The sequence below is a fragment of the Hemitrygon akajei genome, chromosome 8 (assembly GCF_048418815.1).
Source record: "Hemitrygon akajei chromosome 8, sHemAka1.3, whole genome shotgun sequence".
NCBI classification, from domain to species: domain Eukaryota; kingdom Metazoa; phylum Chordata; class Chondrichthyes; order Myliobatiformes; family Dasyatidae; genus Hemitrygon; species Hemitrygon akajei.
The window spans coordinates 63,829,689-63,845,418 of NC_133131.1; positions in this window are offsets into that span (position 1 = coordinate 63,829,689).

Genomic DNA, 15,730 nt, shown 5'->3' on the forward strand with positions numbered 1-15,730 from the left:
TGGCCAGCATGAGTAGGATCGGGCTGAGGGGAGGTGGTCAGTATGAGGACGGTCAGGCTGAGGGGAGATGGTCCGTATCAGGAGGAGAGGACTGAGGGGAGGTGGACAGTATGAGGAGGGTCAGACTGAGGGGATGTGGCCAGTATGAAGAGGGTCAGGCTGAGGGGAGTTGGCCAGTATGAGGAGGAGAGGGCTGAGGGCTGGAAGCCAGTCTGAGGAGGAGAGGGCTGAGGGGAGGTGGCCAGTATGAGTAGGAGAGGGCTGAGCAGAGGTGGCTAGTATGAGGAGGAGACGGCTGAGGGGAGGTGGCTAGTATGAGGAGAGGGCTGAGGGGAGGTGGTCAGTATGAGGAGGAGAGGGCTGAGGGGAGGTGGCCAGTATGAGGAGGAGAGGGCTGAGGGGAGGTGGCTAGTATGAGGAGGAAAGGACCGAGGGGACGTGGCCAGTTGAGGAGGGTCAGACTGAGGGGAAATGGCCAGTATGAGGAGTGTTAGGCTGAGGGGAGGTGGCTAGTATGAGGTGGAAAGGACCGAGGGGAGGTGGCCAGTATGAGGAGGAGAGGGCTGAGGGGAGGTGGACAGTATGAGGAGGATCAGGCTGAGGGGAGATGGCCAGTATGAGGAGGAAAGGACCGAGGGGAGGTGGCCAGTATGAGGAGGAGAGGGCTGAGGGGCGGTGGCCAGTATGAGGAGGAGAGGGCTGAGGGGAGGTGGCTAGTTGAGGAGGGTCAGACTGAGGGGAGATGGCCAGTATGAGGAGTGTCAGGCTGAGGGGAGGTGGCTAGTATGAGGAGGAAAGATCCGAGGGGAGGTGGCCAGTATGAGGAGGATAGGGCTGAGTGGAGGTGGACAGTATGAGGAGGGTCAGTCTGAGGGAAGATGGCCAGTATGAGGAGGAGAGAGGCTGAGGGGAGGTGGCCAGCATGAGGAGGAGAGGGCTGAGGGGAGGTGGTCAGTATGAATAGGGTCAGCTGAGGGGATGTGGCCAGTATGAGGAGGCTCTGGCTGAGGGGAGGTGGACAGTATGAGGAGGGTCAGCTGAGGGGATGTGGCCAGTATGAGGAGGCTCTGGCTGAGGGGAGGTGGCCAGTATGAGGAGGAGAGGGCTGAGGGCAGGTGGCCAGTATGAGGAGGAGAGTGCTGAGGGGAGGTGGCCAGTATGAGGAGCGTCAGGCTGAGGGGAGGTGGCCAGTAAGAGGAGGAGAGAGGCTGAGGGGAGGTGGCCAGTATAAGGAGGGTCAGGCTGAGGGGAGGTGGCCAGTATGAGGAGGAGAGGGCTGAGGGGAGGTGGCCAGTATGAGGAGGGTCAGGCTGAGGGGAGATGGCCAGTATGAGGAGGAGAGAGGCTGAGGGGAGGTGGCCAGCATGAGGAGGAGAGGGCTGAGGGGAGGTGGTCAGTATGAATAGGGTCAGGCTGAGGGGAGATGGTCAGTATGAAGAGGAGGTGGCTGAGGGGAGGTGGACAGTATGAGGAGGGTCAGGCTGAGGGGATGTGGCCAGTATGAGGAGGCTCAGGCTGAGGGGAGGTGGCCAGTATGAGGAGGAGAGGGCTGAGGGCAGGTGGCCAGTATGAGGAGGAGAGTGCTGAGGGGAGGTGGCCAGTATGAGGAGGGTCAGGCTGAGGGGAGGTGGCCAGTAAGAGGAGGAGAGAGGCTGAGGGGAGATGGCCAGTATAAGGAGGGTCAGGCTGAGGGGAGGTGGCCAGTATGAGGAGGAGAGAGTCTGAGTGAATGTGGCCAGTATGAGGAGGGGAGGGCTGAGTGGAGGTGGACAGTATGAGGAGGAGAGGGCTGAGGGGAGGTGGCCAGTATGAGGAGGGTCAGGCTGAGGGGAGATGGACAGTATGATGAGGGTCAGGCTGAGGGTCGGTGGACAGTATGAGGAGGAGAGGGCTGATGGGAGGTGGCCAGTATGAGGAGGGTCAGGCTGAGGGGAGGTGGACAGTATGAGGAGGAGAGGGCTGCGGGGAGATGGCCAGTATGAGGAGGAGAGAGGCTGAGGGGAGGTGGCCAGCATGAGTAGGATCGGGCTGAGGGGAGGTGGTCAGTATGAGGAGGGTCAGGCTGAGGGGAGATGGTCCGTATCAGGAGGAGAGGACTGAGGGGAGGTGGACAGTATGAGGAGGGTCAGACTGAGGGGATGTGGCCAGTATGAAGAGGGTCAGGCTGAGGGGAGGTGGCCAGTATGAGGAGTAGAGGGCTGAGGGGAGGTGGCCAGTATGAGGAGGGTCAGGCTGAGGGGAGGTGGCCAGTATGAGGAGGTTCAGGCTGAGGGGAGGTGGCCAGTATGAGGAGGAATGGACCGAGGGGAGGTGGCCAGTATGAGGAGGGTCAGGCTGAGGGGAAGTGGCTAGTATGAGGAGGAAAGGACCGAGTGGAGGTGGCCAGTATGAGGAGGGTCAGGCTGAGGGGAGGTGGCCAGTATGAGGAGGAAAGGACCGTGGGGATGTGGCCAGTATGAGGTCAGGCTGAGGGGAGGTGTTCAGTATGAGGAGGAAAGGACCGAGGGGAGGTGGCCAGTATGAGGAGGAGAGAGGACTTAGGGGAGGTGGCCAGTATGAGGAGGAGTGGGCTGAGGGGAGTTGGCCAGTATGAGGAGGGTCAGGCTGAGGGGCGGTGGCCAGTATGAGGAGGGTCAGGCTGTGGGGAGGTGGCTAGTATGAGGAGGAAAGGACCGAGGGGAGGTGGCCAGTATGAGGAGGAGAGGGCTGAGGGGAGGTGGCCAGTATGAGGAGGGTCAGGCTGAGGGGAGTTGGCCAGTATGAGGAGGGTCAGGCTGAGGGGCTGTGGCCAGTATGTGGAGGAGAGGGCTGAGGGGAGGTGGCTAGTATGAGGAGGAAAGGACTGAGGGGAGGTGGCCAGTATGAGGAGGAGAGGGCTGAGGGGATGTGGCCAGTATGTGGAGGAGAGGGCTGAGGGGAGGTGGCCTGTATTAGGAGGAAAGGACCGAGGGGTGGTGGAAAGTATGAGGAGGAGAGGGCTGATGGGCGGTGGCCAGTATGAGGAGGAGAGGGCTGAGGGGTGGTGGCTAGTCTGAGGAGGAAAGGACCGAGGGGAAATGGCCAGTTGAGGAGGGTCAGACCGAGGGGAGGTGGCCAGTATGTGGAGGAAAGGACCGAGGGGAGGTGGCCAGTATGAGGAGGAGAGGGCTGAGGGGAGGTGGACAGTATGAGGAGGGTCAGGCTGAGGGGAGGTGGCCAGTATGTGGAGGAGAGAGACTGAGGGGAGGTGGACAGTATGAGGAGGGTCAGGCTGAGGGGAGGTGGACAGTATGAGGAGAGGGCTGAGGGGAGGTGGACAGTATGAGGAGGGTCAGGCTGAGGGGACGTGGACAGTATGAGGAGGAGAGTGGCTGAGGGGAGGTGGCCCGTATGAAGAGGTTCAGGCTGAGGGGAGGTGGACAGTATGAGGCGGAGAGGGCTGAGGGGAGTTTGCCAGTATGAGGAGGGTCAGGCTGAGGGGAGGTGGACAGTATGAAGAGGGTCAGGCTGAGGGGAGGTGGCCAGTATGAGGAGGGTCAGGCTGAGGGGAGGTGGCCAGTATGAGGAGGAGAGAGGCTGAGGGTTGGTGCCAATATGCGGAGGGTCAGGCTGAGGGGAGGTGGACAGTATGAGGAGGAGAGACGCTGCGGGGAGGTGCCAATATGAGGAGGGTCAGGCTGAGGGGAGGTGGACAGTATGAAGAGGGTCAGGCTGAGGGGAGGTGGCCAGTATGAGGAGGGTCAGGCTGAGGGGAGGTGGCCAGTATGTGGAGGAGAGAGGCTGAGGGGAGGTGCCAATATGCGGAGGGTCAGGCTGAGGGGAGGTGGACAGTATGAGGAGGAGAGACGCTGTGGGGAGGTGCCAATATGAGGCGGTTCAGGCTGAGGGGATGTGGACAGTATGAGGAGGAGAGGGCAGAGGGGAGGTAGACAGTATGAGGAGGAGAGAGTCTGAGGGAATGTGGCCAGTATGAGGAGGGGAGGGCTGAGGGGAGGTGGCCAGTATGAGGAGGAGAGGGCAGAGGGGAGGTAGACAGTATGAGGAGGAGAGAGTCTGAGGGAATGTGGCCAGTATGAGGAGGGGAGGGCTGAGGGGAGGTGGCCAGTATGAGGAGGAGAGGGCAGAGGGTAGGTAGACTGTATGAGGAGGAGAGAGTCTGAGGGAATGTGGCCAGTATGAGGACGAGAGGGCTGAGGGGAGGTGGTCAGTATGAGGAGTGTCAGGCTGAGGGGAGGTGGACAGTATGAAGAGGAGAGAGCCTGAGGGGAGGTGGACAGTATGAGGAGGAGAGAGTCTGAGGGAACGTGGCCAGTATGAGGACGAGAGGGCTGAGGGGAGGTGGTCAGTATGAGGAGTGTCAGGCTGAGGGGAGGTGGACAGTATGAGGAGGAGAGGGCTGAGGGGAGGTGGTCAGTATGAGGAGGGTCAGGCTGAGGGGAGGTGGACAGTATGAGGAGGAGAGACGCTGCGGGGAGGTGCCAATATGAGGAGGGTCAGGCTGAGGGGAGGTGGACAGTATGAGGAGGAGAGGGCAGAGGGGAGGTAGACAGTATGAGGAGAGAGTCTGAGTGAATGTGGCCAGTATGAGGAGGGGAGGGCTGAGTGGAGGTGGACAGTATGAGGAGGAGAGGGCTGAGGGGAGGTGGCCAGTGTGAGGAGGGTCAGGCTGAGGGGAGATGGCCAGTATGAGGATGAGAGGGCTGAGGGGAGGTGGACAGTATGAGGAGGGTCAGGCTGAGGGGAGATGGTCAGTATGAGGAGGAGAGAGGTTGAGGGGAGGTGGCCAGCATGAGGAGGAGAGGGCTGAGGGGAGGTGGTCAGTATGAGGAGGAAAGGACCGAGGGGAGGTGGCCAGTATGAGGAGGGTCAGGCTGAGGGGAGGTGGCTAGTATGAGGAGGAAAGGACCGAGTGGAGGTGGCCAGTATGAGGAGGGTCAGGCTGAGGGGAGGTGGCCAGTATGAGGAGGAAAGGACCGTGTGGATGTGGCCAGTATGAGGTCAGGCTGAGGGGAGGTGTCCAGTATGAGGAGGAAAGGACGGAGGGGAGGTGGCCAGTATGAGGAGGAGAGAGGACTTAGGGGAGGTGGCCAGTATGAGGAGGAGTGGGCTGAGGGGAGTTGGCCAGTATGAGGAGGGTCAGGCTGAGGGGCGGTGGCCAGTATGAGGAGTGTCAGGCTGAGGGGAGGTGGCTAGTATGAGGAGGAAAGGACCGAGGGCAGGTGGCCAGTATGAGGTGGAGAGTGCTGAGGGGAGGTGGCAAGTATGAGGAGGAGAGGGCTGAGTTGAGGTGGCCAGTATGAGGAGGGTCAGGCTGAGGGGCGGTGGCCAGTATGTGGAGGAGAGGGCTGAGGGGAGGTGGCTAGTATGAGGAGGAAAGGACTGAGGGGAGGTGGCCAGTATGAGGAGGAGAGGGCTGAGGGGAGGTGGCCAGTATTAGGAGGAAAGTACCGAGGGGTGGTGGCCAGTATGAGGAGGAGAGGGCTGATGGACGGTGGCCAGTATGAGGAGGAGAGGGCTGAGGGGTTGTGGCTAGTATGAGGAGGAAAGGACCGAGGGGAAATGGCCAGTTGAGGAGGGTCAGACTGAGGGGAGATGGCCAGTATGAGGAGGAAAGGACCGAGTGGAGGTGGCCAGTATGAGGAGGAGAGGGCTGAGGGGAGGTGGACAGTATGAGGAGGGTCAGGCTGAGGGGAGGTGGCCAGTATGTGGAGGAGAGAGACTGAGGGGAGGTGGACAGTATGAGGAGGGTCAGGCTGAGGGGAGGTGGCCAGTATGAAGAGGTTCAGGCTGAGGGGAGGTGGCCAGTATGAGGAGGGTCAGGCTGAGGGGAGGTGGACAGTATGAAGAGGGTCAGACTGAGGGGAGGTGGCCAGTATGAGGAGGGTCAGGCTGAGGGGAGGTGGCCAGTATGAGGAGGAGATAGGTTGAGGGTTGGTGCCAATATGCGGAGGGTCAGGCTGAGGGGAGGTGGACAGTATGAGGAGGAGAGACGCTGCGGGGAGGTGCCAATATGAGGAGGGTCAGGCTGATGGGAGGTGGACAGTATGAGGAGGAGAGGGCAGAGGGGAGGTAGACAGTATGAGGAGGAGAGAGTCTGAGTGAATGTGGCCAGTATGAGGAGGGGAGGGCTGAGTGGAGGTGGACAGTATGAGGAGGAGAGGGCTGAGGGGAGGTGGCCAGTATGAGGAGGGTCAGGCTGAGGGGAGGTGGACAGTATGATGAGGGTCAGGCTGAGGGTCGGTGGACAGTATGAGGAGAAGAGGGCTGATGGGAGGTGGCCAGTATGAGGAGGGTCAGGCTGAGGGGAGGTGGACAGTATGAGGAGGAGAGGGCTGCGGGGAGATGGCCAGTATGAGGAGGAGAGAGGCTGAGGGGAGGTGGCCAGCATGAGTAGGATCGGGCTGAGGGGAGGTGGTCAGAATGAGGACGGTCAGGCTGAGGGGAGATGGTCCGTATCAGGAGGAGAGGACTGAGGGGAGGTGGACAGTATGAGGAGGGTCAGACTGAGGGGATGTGGCCAGTATGAAGAGGGTCAGGCTGAGGGGAGTTGGCCAGTATGAGGAGGAGAGGGCTGAGGGCTGGAAGCCAGTCTGAGGAGGAGAGGGCTGAGGGGAGGTGGCCAGTATGAGTAGGAGAGGGCTGAGCAGAGGTGGCTAGTATGAGGAGGAGACGGCTGAGGGGAGGTGGCTAGTATGAGGAGAGGGCTGAGGGGAGGTGGTCAGTATGAGGAGGAGAGGGCTGAGGGGAGGTGGCCAGTATGAGGAGGAGAGGGCTGAGGGGAGGTGGCTAGTATGAGGAGGAAAGGACCGAGGGGACGTGGCCAGTTGAGGAGGGTCAGACTGAGGGGAAATGGCCAGTATGAGGAGTGTTAGGCTGAGGGGAGGTGGCTAGTATGAGGTGGAAAGGACCGAGGGGAGGTGGCCAGTATGAGGAGGAGAGGGCTGAGGGGAGGTGGACAGTATGAGGAGGATCAGGCTGAGGGGAGATGGCCAGTATGAGGAGGAAAGGACCGAGGGGAGGTGGCCAGTATGAGGAGGAGAGGGCTGAGGGGCGGTGGCCAGTATGAGGAGGAGAGGGCTGAGGGGAGGTGGCTAGTTGAGGAGGGTCAGACTGAGGGGAGATGGCCAGTATGAGGAGTGTCAGGCTGAGGGGAGGTGGCTAGTATGAGGAGGAAAGATCCGAGGGGAGGTGGCCAGTATGAGGAGGATAGGGCTGAGTGGAGGTGGACAGTATGAGGAGGGTCAGTCTGAGGGAAGATGGCCAGTATGAGGAGGAGAGAGGCTGAGGGGAGGTGGCCAGCATGAGGAGGAGAGGGCTGAGGGGAGGTGGTCAGTATGAATAGGGTCAGCTGAGGGGATGTGGCCAGTATGAGGAGGCTCTGGCTGAGGGGAGGTGGCCATTATGAGGAGGAGGGGGCTGAGGGGAGGTGGACAGTATGAGGAGGGTCAGCTGAGGGGATGTGGCCAGTATGAGGAGGCTCTGGCTGAGGGGATGTGGCCAGTATGAGGAGGAGAGAGGCTGAGGGGAGGTGGCCAGTATGAGGAGGCTCTGGCTGAGGGGAGGTGGCCAGTATGAGGAGGAGAGGGCTGAGGGCAGGTGGCCAGTATGAGGAGGAGAGTGCTGAGGGGAGGTGGCCAGTATGAGGAGCGTCAGGCTGAGGGGAGGTGGCCAGTAAGAGGAGGAGAGAGGCTGAGGGGAGGTGGCCAGTATAAGGAGGGTCAGGCTGAGGGGCGGTGGCCAGTATGAGGAGGAGAGGGCTGAGGGGAGGTGGCCAGTATGAGGAGGGTCAGGCTGAGGGGAGATGGCCAGTATGAGGAGGAGAGAGGCTGAGGGGAGGTGGCCAGCATGAGGAGGAGAGTGCTGAGGGGAGGTGGTCAGTATGAATAGGGTCAGGCTGAGGGGAGATGGTCAGTATGAAGAGGAGGTGGCTGAGGGGAGGTGGACAGTATGAGGAGGGTCAGGCTGAGGGGATGTGGCCAGTATGAGGAGGCTCAGGCTGAGGGGAGGTGGCCAGTATGAGGAGGAGAGGGCTGAGGGCAGGTGGCCAGTATGAGGAGGAGAGTGCTGAGGGGAGGTGGCCAGTATGAGGAGGGTCAGGCTGAGGGGAGGTGGCCAGTAAGAGGAGGAGAGAGGCTGAGGGGAGATGGCCAGTATAAGGAGGGTCAGGCTGAGGGGAGGTGGCCAGTATGAGGAGGAGAGGGCTGAGGGGAGGTGGCCAGTATGAGGAGGGTCAGGCTGAGGGGAGATAGCCAGTATGAGGAGGAGAGAGGCTGAGGGGAGGTGGCCAGCATGAGTAGGTGAGGGCTGTGGGGAGGTGGTCAGTATGAGGAGGGTCAGGCTGAGGGGAGGTGGCTAGTATGAGGAGGAAAGGACCGAGGGCAGGTGGCCAGTATGAGGTGGAGAGTGCTGAGGGGAGGTGGCAAGTATGAGGAGGAGAGGGCTGAGTTGAGGTGGCCAGTATGAGGAGGGTCAGGCTGAGGGGCGGTGGCCAGTATGTGGAGGAGAGGGCTGAGGGGAGGTGGCTAGTATGAGGAGGAAAGGACTGAGGGGAGGTGGCCAGTATGAGGAGGAGAGGGCTGAGGGGAGGTGGCCAGTATTAGGAGGAAAGTACCGAGGGGTGGTGGCCAGTATGAGGAGGAGAGGGCTGATGGACGGTGGCCAGTATGAGGAGGAGAGGGCTGAGGGGTGGTGGCTAGTATGAGGAGGAAAGGACCGTGGGGAAATGGCCAGTTGAGGAGGGTCAGACTGAGGGGAGATGGCCAGTATGAGGAGGAAAGGACCGAGTGGAGGTGGCCAGTATGAGGAGGAGAGGGCTGAGGGGAGGTGGACAGTATGAGGAGGGTCAGGCTGAGGGGAGGTGGCCAGTATGTGGAGGAGAGAGACTGAGGGGAGGTGGACAGTATGAGGAGGGTCAGGCTGAGGGGAGGTGGCCAGTATGAAGAGGTTCAGGCTGAGGGGAGGTGGCCAGTATGAGGAGGGTCAGGCTGAGGGGAGGTGGACAGTATGAAGAGGGTCAGACTGAGGGGAGGTGGCCAGTATGAGGAGGGTCAGGCTGAGGGGAGGTGGCCAGTATGAGGAGGAGATAGGTTGAGGGTTGGTGCCAATATGCGGAGGGTCAGGCTGAGGGGAGGTGGACAGTATGAGGAGGAGAGACGCTGCGGGGAGGTGCCAATATGAGGAGGGTCAGGCTGATGGGAGGTAGACAGTATGAGGAGGAGAGAGTCTGAGTGAATGTGGCCAGTATGAGGAGGGGAGGGCTGAGTGGAGGTGGACAGTATGAGGAGGAGAGGGCTGAGGGGAGGTGGCCAGTATGAGGAGGGTCAGGCTGAGGGGAGGTGGACAGTATGATGAGGGTCAGGCTGAGGGTCGGTGGACAGTATGAGGAGAAGAGGGCTGATGGGAGGTGGCCAGTATGAGGAGGGTCAGGCTGAGGGGAGGTGGACAGTATGAGGAGGAGAGGGCTGCGGGGAGATGGCCAGTATGAGGAGGAGAGAGGCTGAGGGGAGGTGGCCAGCATGAGTAGGATCGGGCTGAGGGGAGGTGGTCAGTATGAGGACGGTCAGGCTGAGGGGAGATGGTCCGTATCAGGAGGAGAGGACTGAGGGGAGGTGGACAGTATGAGGAGTGTCAGACTGAGGGGATGTGGCCAGTATGAAGAGGGTCAGGCTGAGGGGAGTTGGCCAGTATGAGGAGGAGAGGGCTGAGGGCTGGAAGCCAGTCTGAGGAGGAGAGGGCTGAGGGGAGGTGGCCAGTATGAGTAGGAGAGGGCTGAGCAGAGGTGGCTAGTATGAGGAGGAGACGGCTGAGGGGAGGTGGCTAGTATGAGGAGAGGGCTGAGGGGAGGTGGCCAGTATGAGGAGGAGAGGGCTGAGGGGAGGTGGCTAGTATGAGGAGGAAAGGACCGAGGGGACGTGGCCAGTTGAGGAGGGTCAGACTGAGGGGAAATGGCCAGTATGAGGAGTGTTAGGCTGAGGGGAGGTGGCTAGTATGAGGTGGAAAGGACCGAGGGGAGGTGGCCAGTATGAGGAGGAGAGGGCTGAGGGGAGGTGGACAGTATGAGGAGGATCAGGCTGAGGGGAGATGGCCAGTATGAGGAGGAAAGGACCGAGGGGAGGTGGCCAGTATGAGGAAGAGAGGGCTGAGGGGCGGTGGCCAGTATGAGGAGGAGAGGGCTGAGGGGAGGTGGCTAGTTGAGGAGGGTCAGACTGAGGGGAGATGGCCAGTATGAGGAGTGTCAGGCTGAGGGGAGGTGGCTAGTATGAGGAGGAAAGATCCGAGGGGAGGTGGCCAGTATGAGGAGGAGAGGGCTGAGTGGAGGTGGACAGTATGAGGAGGGTCAGTCTGAGGGAAGATGGCCAGTATGAGGAGGAGAGAGGCTGAGGGGAGGTGGCCAGCATGAGGAGGAGAGGGCTGAGGGGAGGTGGTCAGTATGAATAGGGTCAGCTGAGGGGATGTGGCCAGTATGAGGAGGCTCTGGCTGAGGGGAGGTGGACAGTATGAGGAGGGTCAGCTGAGGGGATGTGGCCAGTATGAGGAGGCTCTGGCTGAGGGGAGGTGGCCAGTATGAGGAGGAGAGGGCTGAGGGCAGGTGGCCAGTATGAGGAGGAGAGTGCTGAGGGGAGGTGGCCAGTATGAGGAGCGTCAGGCTGAGGGGAGGTGGCCAGTAAGAGGAGGAGAGAGGCTGAGGGGAGGTGGCCAGTATAAGGAGGGTCAGGCTGAGGGGAGGTGGCCAGTATGAGGAGGAGAGGGCTGAGGGGAGGTGGCCAGTATGAGGAGGGTCAGGCTGAGGGGAGATGGCCAGTATGAGGAGGAGAGAGGCTGAGGGGAGGTGGCCAGCATGAGGAGGAGAGGGCTGAGGGGAGGTGGTCAGTATGAATAGGGTCAGGCTGAGGGGAGATGGTCAGTATGAAGAGGAGGTGGCTGAGGGGAGGTGGACAGTATGAGGAGGGTCAGGCTGAGGGGATGTGGCCAGTATGAGGAGGCTCAGGCTGAGGGGAGGTGGCCAGTATGAGGAGGAGAGGGCTGAGGGCAGGTGGCCAGTATGAGGAGGAGAGTGCTGAGGGGAGGTGGCCAGTATGAGGAGGGTCAGGCTGAGGGGAGGTGGCCAGTAAGAGGAGGAGAGAGGCTGAGGGGAGATGGCCAGTATAAGGAGGGTCAGGCTGAGGGGAGGTGGCCAGTATGAGGAGGAGAGAGTCTGAGTGAATGTGGCCAGTATGAGGAGGGGAGGGCTGAGTGGAGGTGGACAGTATGAGGAGGAGAGGGCTGAGGGGAGGTGGCCAGTATGAGGAGGGTCAGGCTGAGGGGAGATGGACAGTATGATGAGGGTCAGGCTGAGGGTCGGTGGACAGTATGAGGAGGAGAGGGCTGATGGGAGGTGGCCAGTATGAGGAGGGTCAGGCTGAGGGGAGGTGGACAGTATGAGGAGGAGAGGGCTGCGGGGAGATGGCCAGTATGAGGAGGAGAGAGGCTGAGGGGAGGTGGCCAGCATGAGTAGGATCGGGCTGAGGGGAGGTGGTCAGTATGAGGAGGGTCAGGCTGAGGGGAGATGGTCCGTATCAGGAGGAGAGGACTGAGGGGAGGTGGACAGTATGAGGAGGGTCAGACTGAGGGGATGTGGCCAGTATGAAGAGGGTCAGGCTGAGGGGAGTTGGCCAGTATGAGGAGGAGAGGGCTGAGGGCTGGAAGCCAGTCTGAGGAGGAGAGGGCTGAGGGGAGGTGGCCAGTATGAGTAGGAGAGGGCTGAGCAGAGGTGGCTAGTATGAGGAGGAGACGGCTGAGGGGAGGTGGCTAGTATGAGGAGAGGGCTGAGGGGAGGTGGTCAGTATGAGGAGGAGAGGGCTGAGGGGAGGTGGCCAGTATGAGGAGGAGAGGGCTGAGGGGAGGTGGCTAGTATGAGGAGGAAAGGACCGAGGGGACGTGGCCAGTTGAGGAGGGTCAGACTGAGGGGAAATGGCCAGTATGAGGAGTGTTAGGCTGAGGGGAGGTGGCTAGTATGAGGTGGAAAGGACCGAGGGGAGGTGGCCAGTATGAGGAGGAGAGGGCTGAGGGGAGGTGGACAGTATGAGGAGGATCAGGCTGAGGGGAGATGGCCAGTATGAGGAGGAAAGGACCGAGGGGAGGTGGCCAGTATGAGGAGGAGAGGGCTGAGGGGCGGTGGCCAGTATGAGGAGGAGAGGGCTGAGGGGAGGTGGCTAGTTGAGGAGGGTCAGACTGAGGGGAGATGGCCAGTATGAGGAGTGTCAGGCTGAGGGGAGGTGGCTAGTATGAGGAGGAAAGATCCGAGGGGAGGTGGCCAGTATGAGGAGGAGAGGGCTGAGTGGAGTTGGACAGTATGAGGAGGGTCAGTCTGAGGGAAGATGGCCTGTATGAGGAGGAGAGAGGCTGAGGGGAGGTGGCCAGCATGAGGAGGAGAGGGCTGAGGGGAGGTGGTCAGTATGAATAGGGTCAGCTGAGGGGATGTGGCCAGTATGAGGAGGCTCTGGCTGAGGGGAGGTGGCCATTATGAGGAGGAGGGGGCTGAGGGGAGGTGGACAGTATGAGGAGGGTCAGCTGAGGGGATGTGGCCAGTATGAGGAGGCTCTGGCTGAGGGGAGGTGGCCAGTATGAGGAGGAGAGGGCTGAGGGCAGGTGGCCAGTATGAGGAGGAGAGTGCTGAGGGGAGGTGGCCAGTATGAGGAGCGTCAGGCTGAGGGGAGGTGGCCAGTAAGAGGAGGAGAGAGGCTGAGGGGAGGTGGCCAGTATAAGGAGGGTCAGGCTGAGGGGCGGTGGCCAGTATGAGGAGGAGAGGGCTGAGGGGAGGTGGCCAGTATGAGGAGGGTCAGGCTGAGGGGAGATGGCCAGTATGAGGAGGAGAGAGGCTGAGGGGAGGTGGCCAGCATGAGGAGGAGAGTGCTGAGGGGAGGTGGTCAGTATGAATAGGGTCAGGCTGAGGGGAGATGGTCAGTATGAAGAGGAGGTGGCTGAGGGGAGGTGGACAGTATGAGGAGGGTCAGGCTGAGGGGATGTGGCCAGTATGAGGAGGCTCAGGCTGAGGGGAGGTGGCCAGTATGAGGAGGAGAGGGCTGAGGGCAGGTGGCCAGTATGAGGAGGAGAGTGCTGAGGGGAGGTGGCCAGTATGAGGAGGGTCAGGCTGAGGGGAGGTGGCCAGTAAGAGGAGGAGAGAGGCTGAGGGGAGATGGCCAGTATAAGGAGGGTCAGGCTGATGGGAGGTGGCCAGTATGAGGAGGAGAGGGCTGAGGGGAGGTGGCCAGTATGAGGAGGGTCAGGCTGAGGGGAGATAGCCAGTATGAGGAGGAGAGAGGCTGAGGGGAGGTGGCCAGCATGAGTAGGTGAGGGCTGTGGGGAGGTGGTCAGTATGAGGAGGGTCAGGCTGAGGGGAGATGGTCCGTATCAGGAGGAGAGGACTGACGGGAGGTGGCCAGTATGAGGAGGAGAGGGCTGAGGGCTGGAAGCCAGTCTGAGGAGGAGAGGGCTGAGGGGAGGTGGCCAGTATAAGGAGGAGAGGGCTGAGGGGCGGTGGCCAGTATGAGGAGGAGAGGGCTGAGCAGAGGTGGCTAGTATGAGGAGGAAAGGACCGAGGGGAGGTGGCCCGTTGAGGAGGGTCAGACTGAGGGGAGATTGCCAGTATGAGGAGTGTCAGGCTGAGGTGAGGTGGCTAGTATGAGGAGGAAAGGACCGAGGGGAGGTGGCCAGTATGAGGAGGAGAGGGCTAAGGGGAGGTGGACAGTATGAGGAGGGTCAGGCTGAGGGGAGATGGCCAGTATGAGGAGGAAAGGACCGAGGGGAGGTGGACAGTATGAGGAGGAGAGGGCTAAGGGGAGGTGGACAGTATGAGGAGGGTCAGGCTGAGGGGAGATGGCCAGTATGAGGAGGAAAGGACCGAGGGGAGGTGGCCTGTTGAGGAGTGTCGGACTGAGGGGAGATGGCCAGTATGAGGAGTGTCAGGCTGAGGGGAGGTGGCTAGTATGAGGAGGAAAGGACCGAGGGGAGGTGGCCAGTATGAGGAGGAGAGGGCTGAGGGGCGGTGGACAGTATGAGGAGGAGAGGGCTGAGGGGCGGTGGCCAGCATGAGGAGGAGAGGGCTGAGGGGAGGTGGTCAGTATGAGGAGGGTCAGGCTGAGGCGAGATGGTCCGTATCAGGAGGAGAGGACTGAGGGGAGGTGGACAGTATGAGGGTCAGGCTGAGGGGATGTGGCCAGTATGAGGAGGGTCAGTCTGAGGGTAGGTGGCTAGTATGAGGAGGGTCAGACTGAGGGGAGATGGCCAGTATGAGGAGTGTCAGGCTGAGGGGAGGTGGCCAGTATGAGGAGGAGAGGGCTGAGGGGCGGTGGCCAGTATAAGGAGGAGAGGGCTGAGGGGAGGTGGCTAGTATGAGGAGGAAAGGACCAAGGGGAGGCCAGTTGAGGAGGGTCGGACTGAGGGGAGATGGCCAGTATGAGGAGTGTCAGGCTGAGGGGTGGTGGACAGTATGAGGAGGAGAGGGCTGAGGGGATGTGGCCAGTATGAGGAGGGTCAGGCTGAGGGGAGGTGGCCAGCATGAGGAGGAGAGGCCTGAAGGGAGATGGCCAGTATAAGGCGGAGAGGGCTGAGGGTTGGTGGCTAGTATGAGGAGGAGAGGGCTGAGCGGAGGTGGCTAGTATGAGGAGGAGAGGGCTGAGGGGAGGTGGACAGTGTGAGGAGGGTCAGGCTGAGGGGAGATGGCCAGTATGAGGAGGAGAGGGCTGAGGGTAGGTGGACAGTATGAGGAGGGTCAGGCTGAGGGGAGATGGTCAGTATGAGGTGGAGAGAGGTTGAGGGGAGGTGGCCAGAATGAGGAGGAGAGGGCTGAGGGGAGGTGGTCAGTATGTGGAGGGTCAGGCTGAGGGGAGATGGTCAGTATGAGGAGGGTCAGGCTGAGGGGAGGTGGCCAGTATGAGGAGTAGAGGGCTGAGGGGAGGTGGCCAGTATGAGGAGGGTCAGGCTGAGGGGAGGTGGCCAGTATGAGGAGGTTCAGGCTGAGGGGAGGTGGCCAGTATGAGGAGGAATGGACCGAGGGGAGGTGGCCAGTATGAGGAGGGTCAGGCTGAGGGGAAGTGGCTAGTATGAGGAGGAAAGGACCGAGTGGAGGTGGCCAGTATGAGGAGGGTCAGGCTGAGGGGAGGTGGCCAGTATGAGGAGGAAAGGACCGTGGGGATGTGGCCAGTATGAGGTCAGGCTGAGGGGAGGTGTTCAGTATGAGGAGGAAAGGACCGAGGGGAGGTGGCCAGTATGAGGAGGAGAGAGGACTTAGGGGAGGTGGCCAGTATGAGGAGGAGTGGGCTGAGGGGAGTTGGCCAGTATGAGGAGGGTCAGGCTGAGGGGCGGTGGCCAGTATGAGGAGGGTCAGTCTGAGGGGAGGTGGCTAGTATGAGGAGGAAAGGACCGAGGTGAGGTGGCCAGTATGAGGAGGAGAGGGCTGAGGGGAGGTGGCCAGTATGAGGAGGGTCAGGCTGAGGGGAGTTGGCCAGTATGAGGAGGGTCAGGCTGAGGGGCTGTGGCCAGTATGTGGAGGAGAGGGCTGAGGGGAGGTGGCTAGTATGAGGAGGAAAGGACTGAGGGGATGTGGCCAGTATGAGGAGGAGAGGGCTGAGGGGATGTGGCCAGTATGTGGAGGAGAGGGCTGAGGGGAGGTGGCCTGTATTAGGAGGAAAGGACCGAGGGGTGGTGGAAAGTATGAGGAGGAGAGGGCTGATGGGCGGTGGCCAGTATGAGGAGGAGAGGGCTGAGGGGTGGT